Here is a 23,026-nt window from a genome sequence, read left to right as displayed (position 1 = left end):
AGACAGATGGGCATTCAACTGAAGTAATGTTGTGGGTTAGTGGAAAAAATAACAAAGCATGGGGTTAATTTCCAGAGGGATAAAATTGAAAGGCTGAGAAATTTGGCTGAAGTTGTACAGGGCATTAATTAAATCCGAATCAGATTTATTATCACTGACGTAGATAACATGAAATTTGTTATTTTGTGGCAGCAGTACAGTACAATACTAAATTATTATAAATTACAAAGTTCAAGTCAAAAGGAATAGTGAGGTAGTGTTCATGGACCATTTAGAATCAGATGGCAGAGGGGAAGAAATGGTTTGTGAATTGTTGAGTGTGGATCTTCAAGCTTCTGTACCTCCTCCCTGACAGTGGTGACAAGAAAGCATGTCCCAGGTGGTGAGGGACCTTAGTGATGGATGCCCTCTTCTTGAGGCACTTCCTCTTGAACATGTCCTCGAATGTGGGGAGGGTTGTGCCCCTGATGGAGCTGGCTGAGTCTAGAATGTTCTGCAGCCTCTTGCATTCGTGAGCATCAGAGTTTCCATAACAGGCTGAGGTACAACCAGCCAAAATGCTCTCCAGGAGAATTTGCACTTGCTGTAAAAGTTTCAGGGAATAGGCAGGCATCAACTGGACAGGTTCCAGAAAGAAAGATTTACAAACGTTGTACAGATATGAAAAAAAAGTTTTATTGGGAAAAGACAATAGGTTGAGCCATTTTTCACCAACAGAGGACTGAAGTGTGTGATGATATCAATCCTGAAGATGATATCATGATTTGAAACATATCATTTCTGGCAAACAATGTGTTCATTAGAAAGCAGAAAATGCTTGGCAAAAAAAAAATCCATACCATTTACCATACTAGTCATCTTGTTTTTGACTGACGATAGTATCTGTCATATTGTCAGTAAAGTAGACCCAAACAGGTGATGGTTTATCATTCTGGATACTGCATGACTATTTCCTTCTATAGAGATTGTTTACCTGTAGGACCCTGCAGGCAGATAATCTTTTCAGGCAGTGATGAGATGAGATCAGGGATATTTATTAATCGTTTTCTCTCCCTAACATTAAATTAATTTAATTCTGAACTATTAGCAGATTGATTTGTCAGCCTCTTTCAACATTCAAAAATTAAACTGATTGTGCCCTGTGGCACCAATTATGGTCAGTCTTTACTTTCACAAACAGATGATGTGAGTAAATTATTGATGCTGTCAGGGTCAGCAGGGAAGACACTATGAAACCAAATATATATGGAGTAATATATGGAGTCCTGACGAAGGGTTTCGGCCTGAAACGTCGACTGCACCTCTTCCTAGAGATGCCGCCTGGCCTGCTGCGTTCACCAGCAACTTTTATGTGTGTGCTTGAATTTCCAGCATCTGCAGAATTCTTGTTGTTTATATATGGAGTAATATTAGCTTGGGTTCTGTCAGAATGAGATGAGATAAACAGAGAAGTGGAAATAAAGCAGAGACATTGGAACTTGTGATTTATTAATAGGCACATTTAACAGCACCTGTGCAGTGACCATTTCTACCAATAAGACCATAAGACATGGGAGCAGAATTAGGCCATTCGGCCCATTGAGTCTGCTCCACCATTCAATCATGGCTGATTTATTTTCCTTCTCAATCCCATTTTCCTGCCTTCTCCCCGAAACCGTTGACATCCTTGCTAATCAGGAACTAATTAACTTCTGCTTTAAGTATGCAGAATGCGATGTTCCCTCTAATTTGTAATGACCAGTGTGCGCAAAAATCTTGTGCTGTGCAATTTTTTGCCTAGTGACAACATGCGTGCACTGAATAATTTCTTCAATAAAAACAGTATAATAAGCCAGTTCTAAAATCTGCTGACAAATCATTGCCAACTCCACGTTGTCAACACCGTGCGCACAGAAAACAGAAAGGAACATATAATTGTCATGCCAACAAGGTAGGGGGTGACACACTGTTGTGCATAATTTAAGTTCCTTTGTGTATTAATAATAAAAGATGTGTACACGTCCACACCTTAGAGGGAAAATTGGCCCAATAACTTGGCCTCCACAGCCGTTCGTGGCAATGAATTCCACTGATTTACTGCCATCTGGCTAAAGAAATTCCTCCTAGTCTCTGTTTGGAATCCTTTGTATTCTGAGGCTGTGTCCTCTGGTTCTCGACTCTCGCAGTGCTGGAACCATCCTCTCCACACGCACTCTATCTAGACCTTTCAATATTCAGTAGATTTCAATCATATCCCACACACTCTCATTCTCCTAAACTCCAGCAAGTACAGGCCCAGAGCCATCAAATGCATCTCATACATAACTTCTTTATTCCTGGGACCATTCTCTTCTGTATCATCTCTAATACCAGCTTATCTTTTCTTGGATATGGAGCCCAAAATTGCTCACATACTCCAAATGCAATCTGACCAACGTAGCGGGTAGACATGGTCGCAACAGGGAATTTGGTGAAGGTGAGATCAAGTGGAGTTATACCTTTGTGTTAAATTATTTACTGACTATCACCGACGCAATATGGCAGCTGTTTTTTCACTACTCAGGCAGCATGGTACTATCAGGCTGTTTTTATTGGTGAACATTGAATCCTTGCCAGCATATTGTTAGTGCCCTTTCCAGTTTTGGTGCTGCTTTCAAGTATTGCTCAACATAAAGGAGCGTTGCTTCATTTAGCCTTGTGAGGAAGGTGAATGGTAATCAGAAAGGGGTTTCCCAGCCCATGTTTGAGATGGGTAGGTTTTTAGATATTAAAAGAATTGAGTGATTGTGGGTGAATGCAGGAAAATGTGTTTGAGCTACACACACTTCAAATAATAGGATGTGAAACTCTTGTACCCTAATTGGACCTCTCTATTCTGACCTTTATACTCTCCTAACCGCAAAAAAGCAGCGCGCAATAAGAGGTAGCGCGCGCCCCGAGCAGCCAAGCTCCTCCCCCGGAACTGCATTCTAGCCGGCACCGTGTAAACATGTGCCTGTGAGCAGCCATTAGCAAGATGAGTTCTAAGGTATAGGAAAAGCCTAAAAGAGCTCATAAGGGTGTTACACTTAGCGTAAAACTAGATATAATTAAGCGTTTCAATCGTGGTGAACGAAGTAAGGACGAAGTGAGTTTGGCTTGTGGAAGTTGATGAAGATGATGTTGAAGAGGTTTTGGCATCCCATGACCAAGAACTGACAAATGAAGAGCTGATGCAATTGGAAGAGGAAAGGATAACAATCAAAACCGAATGCAGGAGCGAACGGACCGAAAGTAAACTCGTCCAGGAACCGGACGACTTCACACGTTGTTACATGTTGTCATTCATTACATGCACATGCAGTTCAATTCTTTGAGTGATTATGCAGAAAGTTTGAGGTTAATAACTCATCAATAACTCATCGGGGTGATTGATAAGTTCGTGGCCTAAGGTAGAAGAAGATGAGTTATTATCTTCAAACTTTCTGTATAATCAGAGTTGTCCTGCATGTGCATGTAACGAGAGCCGTATAACTCATTTCCTTCTACCTTAGGCCGCGAACCTATCAATCACCCACCTGTGGACACTTTCTGGAGGTCCAAGATCCGTATGCTCCATGACCGCTGGACTAAGTGTGTAAATATAGGAGGGGACTATGTTGAAAAATAAATGTGCTAGGTTTCCTAAAATTGACTCCTTCTACCTTAGGCCACGAACATATCAATCACCCCTCGTATGTCTTCTCCAAACAGACATCCTCATGCATCCCTACCTCTGCATGTGGATTTGCAGAGATCCTCATGCAAATCCACACAAGGATTTGACTTTGTGGCAAATCCTTATGCCACATAAGATTTTGTGGCACACCCACCTGTTTGGGGAGCAAGCATACATGTTCACGATATGCCACATGCAGATTCACGAGGACTATGTATAATTCTGGCAGGTCGTTCCCAGTCTTGTATTCATCATCTCCTTCACTGAACTCCAGTAAGCTGTTTGCCTTTTTAATTGCCTGCTCTACCTGCATGTTAACCTTCAGCTATTTGTAGACCAGCTCTGGTCCCTTTGGACTCCAACACATCATTAAGCATTTCAAAAATACTTTCTTTATTTCCAAATTGGATGGCTTTCATATTTTTCACAGGATATTCCATCCTTATTCCTTTACTTAGCATTTATATCCTCTAAGTCTCTCTACATTCACCTCTCAACCCTCATTATCCCAAGCGTTATACCAATAGTAAATATGGACTATGTCTGTGGAGCAAGAGGCACCAGCAGGCATGGGCAGGTCAGTTGGCAAGCCCGGGGTTTGAGCCTGAAGTTTGGAGTCCCGTCATTGGCTAGTGCGGGGGTCAATACTGAAGATTAAAGTCCAAAGGTTAATTGGAAGTCCAGAATTCAAAGCCCTGTGTCTGACTTCTGGAGACGGTCTGCGTGTGGGGGTGGGTGGAGAGGGGCTTGTTTTGCTGCTGTTGTTTTATTGCCTGTATTCAGTTTTGTTGTGTAGTGTTCTGAGCATTATAGGCATGCTATGTTGGTGTCAGAGCGAGTGGCAACAGTTACAGCTGCTCCTAGCTCATCCTTTGTTTCTGTTGACTGTTAACACAAATGACACATTTCACAGTATGTTTCTGTGCACATGTGATAAGTAAATCTGAATCTGACTGTGCAAGCAGATTATTTTTTCATGGAAAGTGACCAGGTGGGGATGCTACACTGCTCCTTGTGGTATCACAGCAATATCATGTCTCAATTGGTTCCTTAAGGTGTTTATAGCTAGGGATAAGTTCACACTACCTATTTAATGCTCCCAATATTGTGTGTCTCAAATAGCATTTGCAACCAAGTCCAGCTCCTGGTCTTCACGTGTGGCTTAGCTACTAAGCCCTGCAGAACTGTTTCTGCTGACGGAAGGGGCATGGGAGGGTTACTAGCACCTTAAAACCAGTCACTTATTGCAAATGGGTCTCACCAGCTTATCTAAGAGAAGAACTCTGATTTCAAAAGGCAGCTGCCTTGTTCCTATACCCACTAATGGGGCAAGCTTGAGGAGTGAACCCCGAGGGATGTATGGAGATTGCCCAGGTGGGGGGGTTGTGTGGTGATGTATAACTAGGCAGAAGGTTTGTAGAAGGACTTGCCCTTCTAGATCAGGGGTTTGGACCCTGGGGTCCATGGACCTCTCAGTTAACAATAAGGGTCTGTGGCATAAAAGAAGTTAGGAAACCCTGTTGTAGATTTTAGATGATATGGGCTTGAAAGCTGGTGTTGAAAGATGTCTTTCAACAATCGACATCGATAGAATGAATGTACAGTGTCTCTTTTTTCCCCAGTGAAAAGGAATTGAAAACTAGAAGGCATAGGTTTAAGATGAGAGAGGAAAAGTTTAAATGGGATCTGAAAGGAAACTTCTTCACACAGTCTGGTTCATATGCAGAGTGAGCTGCAAGAGAAAGTAATTGAGGCAGGTACAATAGCAATATTTAAAAGACATTTGGACAGGTACATCTATAGGAAAGGTTCAGAGGTCTGTAGGTCAAATAGTGGCACATGGAACTAGTTTGGATGGATATTTTGGTTGGCATGGATGAGTTGGGCTGAAAGGCCTGCTTCTGTGCTGTGGTTCTATGTTGGGAGAGAAACGGCCTTTCTTTTCCCACAGTGTACAACGCCTCTTGAATCGTGCACAGTACAGTGGGTCACATGATGGAATTTTGCTAGTGAGATGGCCTCAGTTGGCACTGTGTTGTTTTAATGCACTTTTCCTGCCATTGAAGAGCTTCTAACCTTTCATTGCTTTTTGGTCACTGATGAGGGTTATGGTCCAAGTAAATTGAACTCACCATCCTCTTGGAGTCAGCAGCTGTAAATCCTGCCTTGCCTAGGTAGCTAATCCAGCCACAAAGGGTAAAATGAAGGAAGCATGGAAAGGCTGTGGTGATGAGCTGGTGCCCTGCCCATGGAACTCTCTGAAAGCCTTTGACAGGAGGAAAAAGCACTCTAACCACTAAAAAACAAAGCATATAAATTATTTATACTGTAGGATTCTAAAGAAGAGTCATCAATCTGAAACGTTGGCTCTGTTCCTCTCTCCCTAGATGCTGCCTGTTGGATATTTTCCGATTTTTTTCTCCAACCCTATGCCTGGTTAGCAATGTTTTGCCTTTGTCTCTGATCCTGGGCCTGGTCTGGCTGGCACAGGATTGGTGAGGCAGATTCCCCAGACCCAATATCTCTGAATCCATGAATCCGCTGCAGGCTGCTCTGGGGCTGGAGCATTGTGCATTTGTACAGGAGGAGAGAATGGGGCTTATTTTGCTGTTGTTGCTGGGTCACTTGGTATATCCTATGTTGTTCTGCCAAGCATTGTGGGCCTGCTATTTTGGCCACACTTGTGGACTGCCCCAGCGCATCCCTGGGTTTGCTAGTTGATAATGCAAACGGTGCAATTCACTGTGTTTCAATGTACATGTGATAAATAAATCTTAATCTATTGATAAGTCTGATGTTAGTTGGGAATCGGTTTGAAACGAATATCTTATTCTTTGCAAATTCAGTTACTCTTTTACCCAGGCTAATGAAAAACAGGTATCTGGACGAGCACAAAAAATGACTTCTTAAAGGTTAACTTTCTAGTTCCTTCATTCTAAGTAGCTGAAGTTGCTGGTCTCTGTTATGGATTTTCTGATATGAAGCTGAATAGGTGTTTACTCAAAATGAATTATAGCCAAATGTCATGGCCTATTTAGTTATGGGTACATTGACAACAGTTTGATTTTTTTTTAACAGCACCTTTAATATGGTTCAAGATTGCAAGGCACTTCAGCAGAACCTTATTGAGCAAAATTTGACAGTAGGCCGTTTATGTCAGCTGACCTGACTGTAAGGACATAGAAATGTACTAGCAGTGGACCTTATGGCAAGTATAGCAGAAACATGCCCGCTGGGCTCTTGTGGATTTTCCATCATTCAGTAAAATCACAGCTAATCTAATTTTACTCTCGCCGCTCTTTCCCATTCTCATTGTCCTTTTAAAGTCTAAAAGTCTTTCTATTCCACGCTCGAGTATACTTAATGACTTGGCCTCCTCTGCTGTTGGGGAACAATGAATCAAAAATATTTTGACCTACCGAGAAAAGAAATTACCCCTCATCCGTCATAATTCCTTGTTGTGGGGTGATGCACCATAATCCTAGATTCTTACACCAGTCTCTATCCTGTCAAACCTACCAGATATTTTAAGTTTCAATAAGATCACTGCTCATTGTAAACTCTAAGTGCATGTCTTGTTCACATAGTCTCATCTCCTAAGGAGCCTCTTCAGAGCTGGAACCTTCTCTGCACTGTGTTGAAGTCAATTATATCCTTCCTTGTATGCAGGTAGTATTCCAGATGCAGTCTAGTAAGAGATTTGTACAATGAAGCAATGCTTCCCAATTTTGAAATGTATCTCCCTTGCAATGAAGATAGATATACTATCTGATTTGCTAATTACACTCTGGACGTGCACTGTATATGCACAAAGCTACCCACGCTTAGAAATTAGGTTTATTAGTGACCATTTTTTGTGTAAACCATGTGTAAAAAGTATTTCTAAGCATGTGTTATGTTCATGTTTGTGCTCAGTACCTGATGTCCCACCTAGTTGAAAATGAGCCAAAGTGCTTCCTGGTGCAATTCGTCCTAATGGTGTTGTCATTGCTCCTCCTCTTTTCCCTGCACCTCATGCTCACTATTTATGAGCCAGCAAAAATTTGATTGGAAGGACCTTTTTTCTTGTTAATTCATGATACGCCTTGTTAAAAACTGTAAGTCTAATGGGACAGAAATGTATAAATTCTTTCTTATTCCAACGTATTAGGGCGGAAATGGCTAACAGGAGAGGGCACAGTTTTAAGGTGCTTGGAAGTAGGTACAGAGGGGGTGTCGGGTAAGTTTTTTACACAGAGAGTGGTGAGTGCGTGGAATGGGCTGCCGGCGACTGTGGTGGAGGTGGATACAATAGGGTGTTTTAAGAGGCTCCTGGATAGGTACATGGAGCTTAGAAAAATAGAGGGCTATTCGTAACCCTGGGTAATTTCCAAAGTAAGTACATGTTCGGCATAGCATTGTGGGCTGAAGGGGCTGTGTTGTGCTGTAGGTTTTCTGTGTTTCTATGTATCAAAAATATCACTGCTAGCAGGACTGATGATAGACAGAAGCATGGGGCAGAATGGTCTTCAGTTCATAGGTGTGTTCCTGTGGAACGGCATGGTTTTGACTCGCGTTAAAACAGGCCAATCTAGCAGTAGGTCAGAATTACTTTTGCAAGCTCTTCAAACTTTATTTCGTATTCAAAGCATTGGTCTACATGTCCTCTGCTTCTGGGTCCCTGCACATAGAGGTGTCGAGGGGAAGGAGCGGGTTGATTGTTTGGCCAAAAATAAGTTGTTAAAAGTTCAACTGTGCATATATAGACCTTCCACTTAGTAAATCAGAAGCTGAGGGGTTGGTGGGGCAAAGAATTAGGGGACTTTGGCAAGACTTGGGATAATGGGCTTAAGGGGATCATACATAAAACTGTTGGATTGATGGGAGAAGAGGATAAGACAAGAGGGGAAGGAATTATACTGACTCGACTTAGTACTGGGCATGGTATGCTTTATTACTCCTTGTGTCTTGTTGGAAAACATCACTCTGGGATTTGTAGGTGGTGTCATAATGAAACAGTTAAACACATTGTAAAATAATGTGAAGCATATAAGGTTGAAAGAAAGCAAATGGAGGCTGCTCTTCTATCCTTGGGGGTTGATAGTTTTCATTTAAAAACTTTTAAGTTATGGAAGTGACTATAATTTAATTCACAATATTGTCTTTCACCATTTACAATCTGTAGGACTTTAGGGGTAATTTAATTTTCATTTGATAAAGAACTAGTAAGGGTTTATTTCCCAACTGTCTACACCACACTCCAGTCCAGTAGGTGGCAGTAATGCACCTTTCAGTTGGACTGCCAACCGCCATTAAAAGCCGGAAGAAGGATGAGGGTCAGTGCTCAATCATAAGCTGACTCGTGATTTCGTCTCGTGTTTGTTTTGTGCTCAGATTCTCGATTCAGTTTGTAAGTGTCTTGATCCTTGCCTCGGATACTCCAGCATTTGGGTCCAAGTCTTCCTCATCAGAGACTCTCATCACAGTATGATTGAGCCAGCGTGGACCCGGTGGGGTATTGGAGTCTTTCCTCAGCTGTGGCCAGCCAAAGCAAGAAAATTTCAAGACAGAGCCTGGAGATACACAACCTCCAGGTCGCCGTGTGCCAACTATTGCAGGGAGGAAGCCAAAGTCACTCGAGTGATGCTGTCAGTTGCTCTGTGGAGCCAGTCCAGCTTCTGACCCCGGAGAGACTTGACGGTGCCCGGGTTCTTGCCATGGCTTCCTCATCCAGTGCTCATTAGTGTTGGATCTCCAGCTGTCTGGGTTCCCCTCGGAGTGCAGAAAGGTGGCCTTCATTATCCCTCTTCTGACCGGAAGAGCCCTGGTCTGGGCCACCATGCATTGGAAATGAAGGTCAGAGATTTGCTCGGATTCTGAGGAACTCGTGGCCACCGTGAGGAAGGTGTTCCATCACTCTGCCAGATCAGACCAAGCCCCCGACTGCCTGATGAAGACTCGGCAGGGTGGAAGGTCAGCGGCTGACTACGCGATTGAATTTCAGACTTTGGCCCAAGAGAATGGCTGGAATGGGGAGTCCTTGATGTCACTATACAGCCATAGACTCCGAGATGAACTGAAGAATGCCCTTGCTATAGACATTCTGATTGAACAACCCATTTGACTTGTTAATTGTCTGGCAGAGTGTAAGTGGGTCTATATCAAGAAGTAACAGAGGACTAGTTTGAGCCTGTACTCAGTGAATCGTAGTGCCACCCCGCTGATTAGAGTCTCTCTCCTGCTTAGGATCCTGTCGAGCCCATGCAAATCAGCCACACTAAGAACCTCAGCCGATGAGAGGTTCCAGCATTGGAGTCAAGGTTGCTACCATTACTGCGGGTAAGTGCGTAACCTGTGGAATGAATGTCCGAAGATGCAGGTGTCGGGAGGACCGTGATGGTAGCAGCCACCACCCCCGACATCACAGATTTTGGTGTCACGCTGAAGGCGGAGATCTCCTGGGGTATGAACCGACTGGAGGTGAATGCTTTTATTTTGGACTCTGGGCAGATCCAGCAACAGACTGCCATTGAAGATGAGCATCGGGGTGGGGGAGGATCACGTGGAAGACAGCAGTTTCTACATTATTGACTTTCCACTCATACTCCTGATCCCCAGGCATCCTCAGCTGTCTCAGCATAACCCATCAGTGGACTTGGGAAGAATCACTGCTTGGTTCAGCCATCATAAGAGGGTTTGTTTTCGGTTTGGCGTTCCAAGCCCCGGACTCTCCCGAAACCAGCAGCCAACGAAGAGACAGACTTCTGCTCAGAGTAACCTGGACCCTTCAGGAAACCCAGTCCTGCCTTCAAGGGAAGACAACTCGGCTCCAGCCTATAGACTGTGCGAGTCCTGACCCATTCCAGACAGGGGTGCGCTGGAACGAGATCTCTAGTTCAGGAGCAAACCAAGGAGGTGCCCAAGCAGTATGGAACTCTAGCAGCTAAACCAAGGGGCTCCAGTTGCCAGATCCCATCTAAGGGGAGGGCTCCAAGATGGAGATCCTTTGAACCTACTCCCAAGAGCAGAAGTACCATTTGTCGTACCTTGCTGCCAATGTCTGAGGAGATGGATGAGGACCTAGACTGTGATTTGACTTCTGTTTTACTCAACACTTATGTGGACCTTTGGGGGAGACTCTGGGGTCTGCCCAAGCACACCCACTACTGACGGAGTCTCAGACGTCATCTTTGGAGGAAGATTCGGGGGTTCATGCAGCGCCCAATCCAGTAGAAATCCCCTTCCTCTTCGTTGGGAGGAGGTGGTCAGGAAGGGAAAGGCCTGACTCTTCCACGGCACTGACCCTATGATTGTGCAATAGATCTACTGCCAAGTGCATATCCTCTGAGGGGTCGACTACGTGTGCCTTCCGGCCCAGAGGGAAGCTCTATGGACAAGTATATTAAGGAGGCTCTTGCCCTAGGATTCATTCAGCCCTCCACCTTTGCAGCCTTGCATTGATTATAGAGGGCTGAATTGCATAATGGTCAAGAATCATTACCTCTTCCACTCACGAACACTGCTTTTGAGATTCTCCAAGGGGTATTCTCAAAGCTGGACTTGCAGAGTGCATAGAAACTGGTGCGCATAAAGGAGGGTGATGAAAGTGGAAGACTGCATTCAACACACCCAACGGAGTGCTCTGGTCATGCGGCAGCAGTTTTCCCGGCCTTTACAAATGACGCACTCCATAAGTACCCCTTCGTCTATTTGGATGACATCCCAATTTTTTCAAAGTTCTTGGAGAAGCACGTCACTCGCGTTAGAGATATCCTAAAGAGGCTTCTTGATCATGGACTTTACGTAAAGCTGGAGGAGTCTGAGTTTCACGTAACCACTGTATCTTCTTTGGGCTTCATCTCTCATGGAAATCTCAGGATGGACACTGGTAAGACACGGGCAGTCGGAGATTCGCCACAACCGTCCAGTCCAACAATTCCTGGGAGTTGCCAACTTTTATTAAAAAAAACGTCAGCTCAGTGATGGCTCTGCTGACAAGAGATGCACTTTTGTTTGGAATACCAAGACGGAGGCTACTTTTGCAGAGCTCAAACAGTGGTTCACGACAGATCCCATTTTGATCGCAACAAACCTGGACCTTTCCTTCCTCGTGGATGTGGATGCCTTGGATGTCAGAGTGGGTGCAATGTTGTCTCAACAGATGCCTTTGGACAATAAACTGCACCCATGTGCATTCTTCTCCAGGCGACTATCCCCGACAGGTGAATTATGACATTCGGAATAGACAGCTGCTCATGGTCAAGTGGGCTCTGGAGGAATGGTTCGCAATTTACATCACATTCCTGGAGGGCATTTTGCAAACCTATTGGGGCAACAGTGAGTTTCTCCTCTGGGTTTTGCCCACAGTTCAACGACCTGCTGGAGCAGGTGAACCGAGATATGGAATGTACCCTCAGATGCCTGGCCTTTGAAAGACCGAATGAGTGAAGTGACCATCTGATGTGGGTAGAGGTTTCCCACAACACTTTACGGCATTCAGTGCACGAGGTGTCTCCTTTCAAGTGCCAATTTGAGTATTCTCCACCAGTGTCCCCTGAGCAGGAGGCAGAGTTTGGAGCTCCTCTGGCTGAAGATCTTGTCTAACGCTACAAGGAGAGATAGACTAAGGTAAGGGAGATTTTGTTAGCTTCTACCTGGAAGGCTGAAGTAAAGACTAACCACGAGAGAAGACAGGACAAACACGAAGAACTCTGCAGATGCTGGAAATTCAAGCATCACACATCAAAGTTGCTGGTGAACGCAGTAGGCCAGGCAGCATCTCTAGGAAGAGGTACAGTCGACGTTTCAGGCCAAGACCCTTCGTCAGGACTCAGAAGGGTCTGACGAAGGGTCTCGAAGAGAAGACAGGAATCAGTTTTGCAGCCTGGGCAACAGGTCCGGCTGTCGACTCAGAATTTGCCTCTCCCAGTGGCGTCCAGGAAGTTGGCACCCAAGTTCATTGGACCTTTCAGGATTCTAAGGAAATTAAACCCAGTTGCCTACACCTTGCAGCTCCCCCAGACCCTGAAGATCAATTCCACTTTCCAGGTTTCCAAGATAAAGCCTGTGAACAGCAGCTCGTTAGCCCGAGCTCCATCAGCCCTGCCACCACCCAGGTTTGTTGATGGGGAGCGGGTTTTCACTGTGGAAAGAATTTTGGACTGGCATACTGTTTGAGGTATTCGCCAATATGTCATGGACTGAGAACAATTTGGACCAGAGGAGAGGTGCTGGCTGGCTCTCGTCCATGACTACAATCATCATCTCTGAGCAGCCAGGGCTGTCAAGACGTTGGCCATAGGGGAGGGGGTCCTGTTACGACAAGTACCCATCCATGCCAGCTTCCGAGGTTTAGATACTCCAACTCCTCAGAGAATGGATACCTGGCACGGCCCCTTTAAAGATTCAGGATAGTGGTGCTAATTGGCAATCATGTTCAGAGCGCCAAGGACTGAGCATTTAAGGAGAACCTGACCCTGAGGTTTAGTGCTCAACCATAAGCCTATTCATGATTTAGTCTAGTGTTTGTTTTGTGCTCAGACTCTCGATCCAGTTTGCAACCATGTCTCGATCCTAGCCTCTGATACTCCTGCATATGCGTCCAAGCCCTCCTCATCAAAGACTCTAGTCACAGAAGTTGATTCTGCATTGAGAAAGGTCTGCTCACATTTTCACTCTACTGCTAAACTCTTCTTGTGATGGGGAACAGGGATAAACACAGAAAATATAGGCCAGTGAGCCTTGCATCAGTAGGAGAGGAACATTCAAGCAGATTGGTTGAAGTTGAGAGGGGAAGTTGAAAGGTTATTTGCAAGGCATTTAATCAGATACCATAGCAGGGAGGGAATAGCAGGACAGAGATGCATCATGGTCAGCACAGGCATAGTGGGCTGAAAGCCCTGTTCCTTTACTGTTCTGTGTTCTAACGCTAAAATTGTTATGCGCTAGTGAAGTAACTGACAGTGAATCTGGTCTCCTGTTAAATGCTCTTTTTTTTATTTAATTCTATTACATAATACTGTCGAAATTAGTAGTTAACACCCATTGCAAGGAAAGTTGACTCTTGCTCTAGAGCGTGCTAGACAATTGGCAGACATACATCAAAGTTGTTGGTGAACGCAGCAGGCCAGGCAGCATCTCTAGGAAGAGGTACAGTCAACTTTTCAGGCCGAGACCCTTCGTCAGGACTAACTGAAGGATGAGCTAGTAAGAGATTTGAAAGTGGGAGGGGAAGGGGGAGATCCAAAATGATAGGAGAAGACAGGAGGGGGAGGGATGGAGCCAAGAGCTGGACAGGTGATTGGCAAAAGGGTTATGAGAGGATCATGGGACAGGAGGTCCGGGGAGAAGGAAAACGGGGGGGGGGAACCCAGGGGATGGGCAAGGGGTATAGTCAGAGGGAGAAAAAGGAGAGTGAGAGAAAGAATGTGTGTATATAAATAAATAACGGATGAGATACGAGGGAGAGGTGGGGCATTAGCGGAAGTTAGAGCAGTCAATGTTCATGCCATCAGGTTGGAGGCTACCCAGACGGAATATAAGGTGTTGTTCCTCCAACCTGAGTGTGGCTTCATATTTACAGTAGAGGAGGCCGTGGATAGACATGTCAGAATGGGAATGGGATGTGGAATTAAAATGACTGGCCACTGGGAGATCCTGCTTTCTCTGGCGGACAGAGCGTAGGTGTTCAGCAAAGCGGTCTCCCAGTCTGCGTCGGGTCTGGCCAATATATAAAAGGCCACATCGGAGGCACCGGACGCAGTATATCACCCCAGCCGACTCACAGGTGAAGTGTTGCCTCACCTGGAAGGACTGTCTGGGGCCCTGAATGGTGGTAAGGGAGGAAGCGTAAGGGCATGTGTAGCACTTGTTCCGCTTACACGGATAAGTGCCAGGAGGGAGATCAGTGGGGAAGGATGGGGGGGACGAATGGACAAGGGAGTCGCGTAGAGATTCCCTACATCCACATCCCATTCCCATTCTGACATGTCTATCCACGGCCTCCTCTACTGTAAAGATGAAGCCGTACTCAGGTTGGAGGAACAACACCTTATATTCCGTCTGGGTAGCCTCCAACCTGATGGCATGAACATTGACTTCTCTAACTTCCGCTAATGCCCCACCTCCCCCTCGTACCCCATCCGTTATTTATTTATATACACACATTCTTTCTTTCTCTCTCCTTTTTCTCCCTCTGTCCCCCTCACTATACCCCTTGCCCATCCTTTGGGTTTCCCCCCCTCCCCCTTTTCTTTCTCCCTCGGCCTCCTGTCCCATGATCCTCTCATAGCCCTTTTGCCAATCACATGTCCAGTTCTTGGCTCCATCCCTCCCCCTCATGTCTTCTCCTATCATTTGGGATCTCCCCCTCCCCCTCGCACTTTCAAATCCCTTACTAGCTCTTCTTTCAGTTAGTCCTGACGAAGGGTCTCTGCCCGAAATGTCGACCGTACCTCTTCCTAGAGATGCTGCCTGGCCTGCTGCGTTTACCAGCAACTTTGATGTGTGTTGCTTGAATTTCCAGCATCTGCAGAATTCCTCGAATTAGCAGGCATAACCTGTTAAACGAGAAAACTAACCAAACAGAAAACCTGAGGCTTAGTGGGCTGTGATTTATAGCACCAGTTTGTTTTTATTTTAGAATTTCAACATCTGCAATATTTTTGATTTTTCAAGTAAAGTACTAACGTGTCCATCAAACACTTAGATGTGATTATAAACTCACGACAAGCAGATAGTTGTGAAGAGGAGGTCCGGGTTGTGCTGATACACTTGCTGCAACTTTCTCTGGTCCTCCATGGATCCTCAAGCTATCAGCATGAATGCCTTTCGATTTATCTGAAAATGGGCTGGGCTGATCAGACCCAAAAGACCCAATCCAATTTGAGTGTCCACGAGATGTGGTAATAAGTGCACAAGTACAGCAAAGTAACTTAAGCCTGATTTATTATCATAAAATAGATCCTTAGGCTAGGTCAGTGTTTCCCAACTTTTTTTTTGTACAACACCCCCCTCTAAACCACTTTCATACTTACCAATACCCCTCTTTGGCACAATATACTTTCCGGCGCCCCCTAGTGTAAAAACATGTCTACCATATGCTAACTTTAGAAAAATGATTATGCTTTAAAGTTTTATTTGCCATCAAACCTAGCTTACACAGTACCTGTGTGCTGTACAGCAGCTTTGATATCAATGTGATCCTTGAGCTTGCTGGGTTTTTAGCAAGAGTTGAAATATCTGGTTCAAGTTGTGACAGCAAAAGCCTTAAGTCCCCACACTTAACAATGTCCAAGCAGTTTCTGTTTTTTTTTTGTGAGAATGTAGTTCACCACACTGAAGCCTCTTTCAACAAGGTTGGAGGATGGAGATGCAATGAAGAGCAGTTTAGCTCTTTTAAGACCAGGACATATCGCATGACAGTGTAGCCACATACCACAAAGGTCGACATTTTTGAAAAGCATTTTTGCTTTTTAGTCATTCTCAATTTGAATAATTTCTTCTTACAAGCTCTCTTCCTGTTCTTCCACCTTGCAAAGAAATATATAAACTACCCAGTTTGGAACTTCCAGATTGTTCAAATGCTTGAATTGATTCTGAAAATCCTTCTTCAGTGACTGCAGCTATAAGCAGTACCCTTGTGAATCACCATCTGTGAAAGAGAGTGCCATACTATTCATTCAGGAAAACTGTATTCTTCTCCCAAGGTTTTGCTTAAAAATTTCCAATTTTCTGATAAAAGTGGACACTACACATTTTGCTTGGATTAATTTGAAATTCTCACCCTGCAGTTTCATGTTTAGAATATTCATTTTGTCACACAGATCAGCTAGGTATGCCACATCTCCATGTACAAGTTCAATTTTGTTTCCTAAGCTCTTGTTGACTTTGAGCAAAAATTCAACCACAATGTCAAAAAGATCAAAAAACCTTTTAAGCAGCAGCCTTTTAACAGCCACACACTTAAGTGTGAAGAAGCAAGGATTCAAACTCTTCATTGTCATCTTAGCATAACTGGTGAAATATTTTGCTATTTAATGGATGAGCTTTAATTTTGATAGAAGCTATTACAAGAGTCATGCTTGTAAAAAGTCACTGGCTGAGGTTTTTGTCTGTGAGATGTTGATGATAAATTACACAATGGATTGCAAACAGACTTGGAATTTATTTTTTCATAAATGCCTCTAAACCAACATGGTGACCTGTCATGTATGGTTCTCCATCTGTTGCACAATAAATCATGTTTCTAATTGGAATTCTTTTATCCTCAATATATATTTTGAGCTTCCTGCAGATTGATTCTCTATTGATACTTGTTTTTAACATTTTTTTTATCAAAAGAGAATCTCTTCATAAACTTCTCTATTTTTGATAAACTGTACATATGCCATTAGCGTTGCCTTGTCTTGCACAGTTGACTCAAGAAATAGGAGTTCAATCCACAAGCATTGACAGACATGCAGAGACAGATAAATTCTTTGGTCTTTAGTTCTCATGCCACTAGTGCCTGAGGCTAAGAAAGAATCCAGATGCTATTATACACACACAAAATGCTGGAGGAACTCAGCAGGCCAGACAGGGTCTGACTGATCCCTTTTTTTCCCAGTCCTGATGAAGGGTCTTGGCCCGAAACGTCAACTGTTTACTCCTTTCTGTAGATGCTGCCTGGCTTGCTGAGTTCCTCCAGCATTTTGTGTGTTCCCTTAATTTCCAGCATCTGCAGATTTTCTCTTCTTAGTGTAAGAATATAACTGCTACTAACAAACATTTAACAAATCAGTAGGGTTTAACTTGTATTCTACAGGCTCACAAAGCACTAAAGTGGAATTGTTTATTCTTCTACCTAATATTTTTACAAAATTTGATACACAAGTCTATGCAGCTTTCTTGATGTAGCCTTTGTTATCCTCTTCCCTGCTGTTAGTGCTGGTTCAGTTGATAGTAGAGTATCCTCCCAGTAAAATGTCATGGGTTCAAGTCCCTGTTCAGTCACTGGAGGTTAAATCAGTGAACTATAGAGGGAATGCTGAATTCTCAAATGGGATATTAAATTGCTTGCCCTTAAGAGCAACAAAGTTTATTGCAGATTGATAGCTCCCCCTCAAATAACATCACTAAAAGAAATTGTATAGCCAATTTTCTCATTACTATTTCTTGCATTTCACTGTGTTGCTGTATTTCTCAAGTTACAACAGTAGTCACACTTAGAAATGTCTTCACTATCATTATATAAATGTACACTGTTTAGTTTTGGGTTTTTGGTTGACCAATCTTTATACATAGATGGGGGAAAAAGCACTAAATGTGGACCGTTGCCAATGCTTACTGTCTCCATTGGTCTCATTTACTCTGTCTGGACACCTTCCCATTTTTCTGGCATTCAACACCGCCACAATATGTTCCTTTTTCCAGCGCTGCATTTCAATCAATGCAGTGGTAACAAAGATTGTGTTGTTCATCTAACTTTGGAATTGGCCCGGTCAAGAATCCAGTATTGGCCTTGGCTTGCAGTATTAATGAGACATTGGCCAGAGAGTCTGCAGTAGCCTTGGAAATATTTTGTTCCATTATTAACTGACAGAAGTAGGCCAAGTAGCACTTTGATGGGATGACTCTCCATTGTACATTCCATGAACAAGTGTTAACAAACAGTACACGTACCTATTCCATAATAAGAGGGATCTGTGTGTTTCTATCTCATTCTCAGTACATGCTGCTACAAGTCTAAAATAATGATCCATTTGGCACACAATCCTCTGGTTCACCAATACTGAAGTAGTACTTAAATCCCTACTGTTGCTGGCATCCTGCTCTCTTATAAACATCTGCTCTCTAGGTTTTTAATAGTTAGGCTTTGGCCCAACAGCTCTCTGAGAGGAGTCCTGCATTCCTAAAGCTCATCATGAGAAGTGTACGGATTAGTGAATCCGGAACCATTAACTCCAATTCTTCATATTCCTAGGGTCTTCATCACATGTTATACTGCCTTCAGTTTTTCTCCATTTGGAAGAAATATTTTTTCTATTAATATGAGAAGTATTCAAAGAAAATTTGAGAAAGCTGTTACTTATAAACCTTTTGATTATTCTCCAGATTTGTTTGCAATGTCATAATCCACTGAGAGTTTCAGGAAAATGAATTTCCTTTTCCTGCATGAAAATAATTGACAGGGTGGTAAATGGTGACATATGTATTTTGATAATAAATTTATTTTGAAGTTTGAAAATCCAGGAGATTGCAAATTCATGCAGTGTGCGATTGTTACAGTTGGATAATTGTGCACAGGAAGACCCCTACTTCCTGATGGAGATTTCCAGCGGAAGTCCTTTCAACATCTGAAGAGCAGTCAAACTCATTCAGTTATATTTAAGATCATAGTCTTAGAGCACTACAGCACAGAAACAGGCCCTTCAGCCCACCTAGCCCCTACTAAGCTGTTGTTCTGTCTAGTCCCATCGACACTCACCTGGAGCATAGCCCTCCACTGTCATGGGCACAGTGGGTTGCCATGGAGCGTAGAGCTTCTGGGGCTTTTGAGCACCTGTGTTTACTAATCAGTGTCTTAACTAGAGTTGAGAAGCCCTTGTATTTTGATTTAATCTTGTCAAGTTAATTGTGGCTGACGCATGTTTCCTGCAGTCTATGATTATTTAAAGAGGACTGTCAGTTGGTGTCTTAGTGGGGTCAATGTGTTGGAGAGGATGAATAGTCTCATGGTGTTACTCCACTCAGGCTCTGATTCTGATGTTTAACCTCTTGTTTCCATCTCTTCTTCGGGATTCTGCCATTCCTTTGCGCCTGGGTCCAATCTTCCAAGAGTGGACCATGACAGAATGACCCCACTAATATGGACCCACTGGAGGTGCTGGGCTTCTCTGGTCTATGTTCAAGAATTCTTTTGGGGTTCTCTGGGTTGACAGGGTTTGCAACGTCTCCCATGTCATGAATTCTTTATTCTGAGTTATATGCTATGTTTTCAAGTGAAACACAAAGTTTCAGAGCTACACGAACCTGGTATGCTTCCAAGTAAGATGCAAGTCAAAGGCTATGGTTCCAAGTGATATGCCATGTTTCTGAGTCAGATACTGTGATTCCATGTTGTATGCTATGATTCTGAGTTATGCGCTGGATTTCCAAGTTATATATTGTGCTTCTAAGTCAAATGCTATGGTTCCAAGTTATATACTATGTTTCCGAGTTAATTGCAATATTTCCAAGTTATATGCAATGTTTTGAGATCCAGGTCTGCCTATTGTGCCTTTTTTTTTCAGACCTGCCTTGAGAGCTCCAGATCTGTTCCGGATTTTCCAGCCCTGCTCCAAGTGATCTGCATTGGGAGCATCAGAGCTGTTCTGGATTTTCCAGTGCTGCCAAACTCCCGGTCTGCCTCAGGATCATCAAAGTGCTGCCTTGGGCTCCAGGTTTGCCTTGTGATTTTCAGACCTGCCTCGAGCTCTCTGGGCCACCTGGTGCCAGCCTCTTGGGGTGGAGGGGTGGCTACAGTCATGAGCATTGAGCTTCTGGGGTTTTTGAGCATCTGTGTTTGCTATTCAGTGTCTTAACTAGACTTGAGAAGCCCTTGTGTTTTTGATTTGATCTTGTCAAGTTAATTGTGGCTGGCACATGTTTCCTGCAGTCTATGATTATTTAAAGAGAACTCTCGGTCGGTGCCTTAGTGGGGTCAATGTGTCAGAGAGGGTGAATTATCTCGTGGTGTCACTCAGTCACTCCTCCTCGGGTTCTGATTCTGATGTTTAACCTCTTGTTTCCATTGCTTCCTGGGGATCCGGCCATTCTTCCCCACCTGGGTCCAGTCCTTCATGAGTGCACCATGACATCCATACCCCTCCCGTTCATGTACCTATCCAGACTTAAATATCGCAGTCGAACCTGCATCCACCACTTCTGGTGACCTGTTCCACCCACTGAGTGTAGACGTTCCACCTCGGGTTTCCTTTAGGTATTTTACATTTCACCCTTAACCTATGACCTCCAGTTCTAGTCTCACCCAACCTCAGTGGAAAAGGTTTACTTGCATTTACCCTATCTATACCCCTCATGAATTTGTATGCCTCCATCAAGTCTCCCCTCATTCTCCAGTGCTCCAGGGAATAATGTCATAATCTATTCAACCTACCCTTGTAAGTCAAGTCGTCAAGTCCCAGCAAAGTCCTTGTAAATTTTCTCTGCACTTTTTCAATCTTATTGCTATCTTTCCTGTAGGTAGGTGACCAAAGCTGCACATATTTGCATAATATTTGCAAAGTATTTGCATAATACTCCAAATTTGGCTTCACTGCTATCTTGCACAATTTCAACATGATATCTTAATTCTGGTACTCTCTACTCTGATTTATGAAGGCGAATGTGTAGAAGGCTCTCTCTATGACCCTATCTATTTGTGATACCATTTTCTAGGAATTATGGATTTGTATTCCCAGATCCCTTTGTTTTATCTTGCTTCTCAGTGTCCTACTGTCCACTGTGTAAGTTCTACACTGGTTTGTCTTCTCAAAGTGCAAAACCTCTGGAACACAAGGAGGGGGTTATCAGAACACTACATCACTATGCCGAGAATGTGCCCACTGATATTACAGCTAAAGACATGGAGCGCAAGTATTTAAGAGAAGCCTCGAAAGCTTGCGGCTATCCTGACTGGGTCTTCAGCGAGACAGCAGTAAAACCCAGCAGGGACATCAGCCCAACAGACAGAGAAGGAGCAAGGCAGACGGAAGAACATAGTCCTCCTATATGTAGCTGCAGTTTCAGAGAAACACTAAATCCCTGCGTTTTTCAAGCCTACAAACACACTCTGACAGAAATGTCTTCTAGACAACACAGCAAGTCCAGTTGCCTTGATTTACTACTGCTTGATGCAAAACCTCCACTCTGTTTTTGTTGTTCCCCTCACTCCTTGTGGCGCATTGGACAGCAACGTTGTGGTTTCTTTAGTGTTTGTCTGTTTTTTACGTGGCCGAGTTGTTGGAAAGCGTGCAAGGAGTCAGCCAGATTAGAGCCCATGACAACTCCCCTTGAAGACCTGTGCTGATGCAACTACACCACTGGCTGGCTAACTCTATTTGTAATGCAGTATTATGATAAAATGCTAATCCCTATCTGCCTTACTAATTAAGCAGGAAAAAAAATGGGTTCGTTCTCCTTTGCATAGTATTATTTTTAACCAACCAATACTGAAAGCAAGTTATCTGGTTACTTATTGTTTCATTGCCCTTCATGTAAACTTTACAAACTGGCTGTTTTATAAAAGAAAATGTTTGAAAATTAGTTGCCAAGTACTTCATATCTTGAATCTCTGTAAGCTCATTCTTCAAAGTAGAAACTCCATTGAGCAATTACAGACACTGTGATTGTGTTGTCTTTACATAGAGAGCATCAAATAATCAGGTGAAAGTTTATTTCTGAGACAAGTTACGTGATGCATCTCCAAGCCATTGCTGTGAACGGAATGCATCTGAAACTCAACTTTGCAGAGAAATAAAGTTACCACATGATTGGTTCGCTGTCCAGACCTGGTTCATCTCTGGTAGAGATCATTTGATCCAACGTGATTCAATCACCAATTTCAATTAAACTTCTCTTCATTCTATAAACCTCCACCGTGACAATTCCTTCTAATTGTTCAAGTTCACCTTGCTAGAAGGGATTAGAAACATGAATATGCTCACTTGAAATTACACTTTTTTGGATAATCATTACAAAAGTGATGCTTTTGACACAACTTGAGTTGATTCATCTTTTAGGAGTCAAGTTTGGTTGAACAATGGTTGAACGTGCTGTCAATCGTTTGTCATTAAAACTTCTGCAGCTGAATTCCACACGGTGGTGTACACCGTTGGTCTGTACATTGGAAAGAATTCAGCCAAATGATGTACCACACTGGGCTCTGAATATCTCTGCAGCACTTTCTTGAACTTCTGTAAGGAGTGTGTATGTTTTCCATGTTCCTCTGGGTGTTCTGGTTTCCTCCCATATTTCAAAGGCGTATAAATTTGTAGATTAATTGCTCATATAGGTGTAATTGGGCTAGAAGGACCTGTTATTGTGCTGTATCTAAATAAATAAATAAAATCTGACTTTGAAGTGTCAAGACTGAAAGTATTCTTGTAGGCTAGCATGTGTTGCCTAGTGATGTTCACCAATTAACATTGGCCTGTTTCATAGTTTCTGCAAGATAAGAGTTTGGAAAGATCTCCACCAGGCTGGTTTTCAGTTTGAGAGTATTTTCCATAAGTGATATCTGGTTGAAGTTGTATTTATTTTTATTTATTAAAAAAAATCTGTAGCAGTGTTAATTCATGCGTTAACACACTAGTTATTAATCAACACACTATTCAATACCAGGATGGTTTT

At 43.4% G+C, this 23,026-nt stretch overlaps 1 protein-coding gene across 3 annotated transcripts in view; it reads left to right on the top strand.

Moving 5' to 3' along the window:
* The window catches only part of LOC134358949 (monocarboxylate transporter 12-like), a 76,768-nt gene that overhangs the window by 16,335 nt on the left and 37,407 nt on the right, over positions 1–23,026 (top strand). For all 3 annotated transcript variants that reach the window (XM_063071654.1, XM_063071652.1, XM_063071653.1), the window contains exon 2: positions 19,927–20,076. The gene's annotated coding sequence lies outside the window, so the exon portion shown is untranslated. The remainder of the gene's footprint in view (positions 1–19,926; positions 20,077–23,026) is intronic.

The sequence above is a fragment of the Mobula hypostoma genome, chromosome 19 (genome assembly GCF_963921235.1).
Source record: "Mobula hypostoma chromosome 19, sMobHyp1.1, whole genome shotgun sequence".
Lineage (NCBI taxonomy): Eukaryota > Metazoa > Chordata > Chondrichthyes > Myliobatiformes > Myliobatidae > Mobula > Mobula hypostoma.
This window is presented reverse-complemented; position numbering and strand designations above follow the sequence as displayed.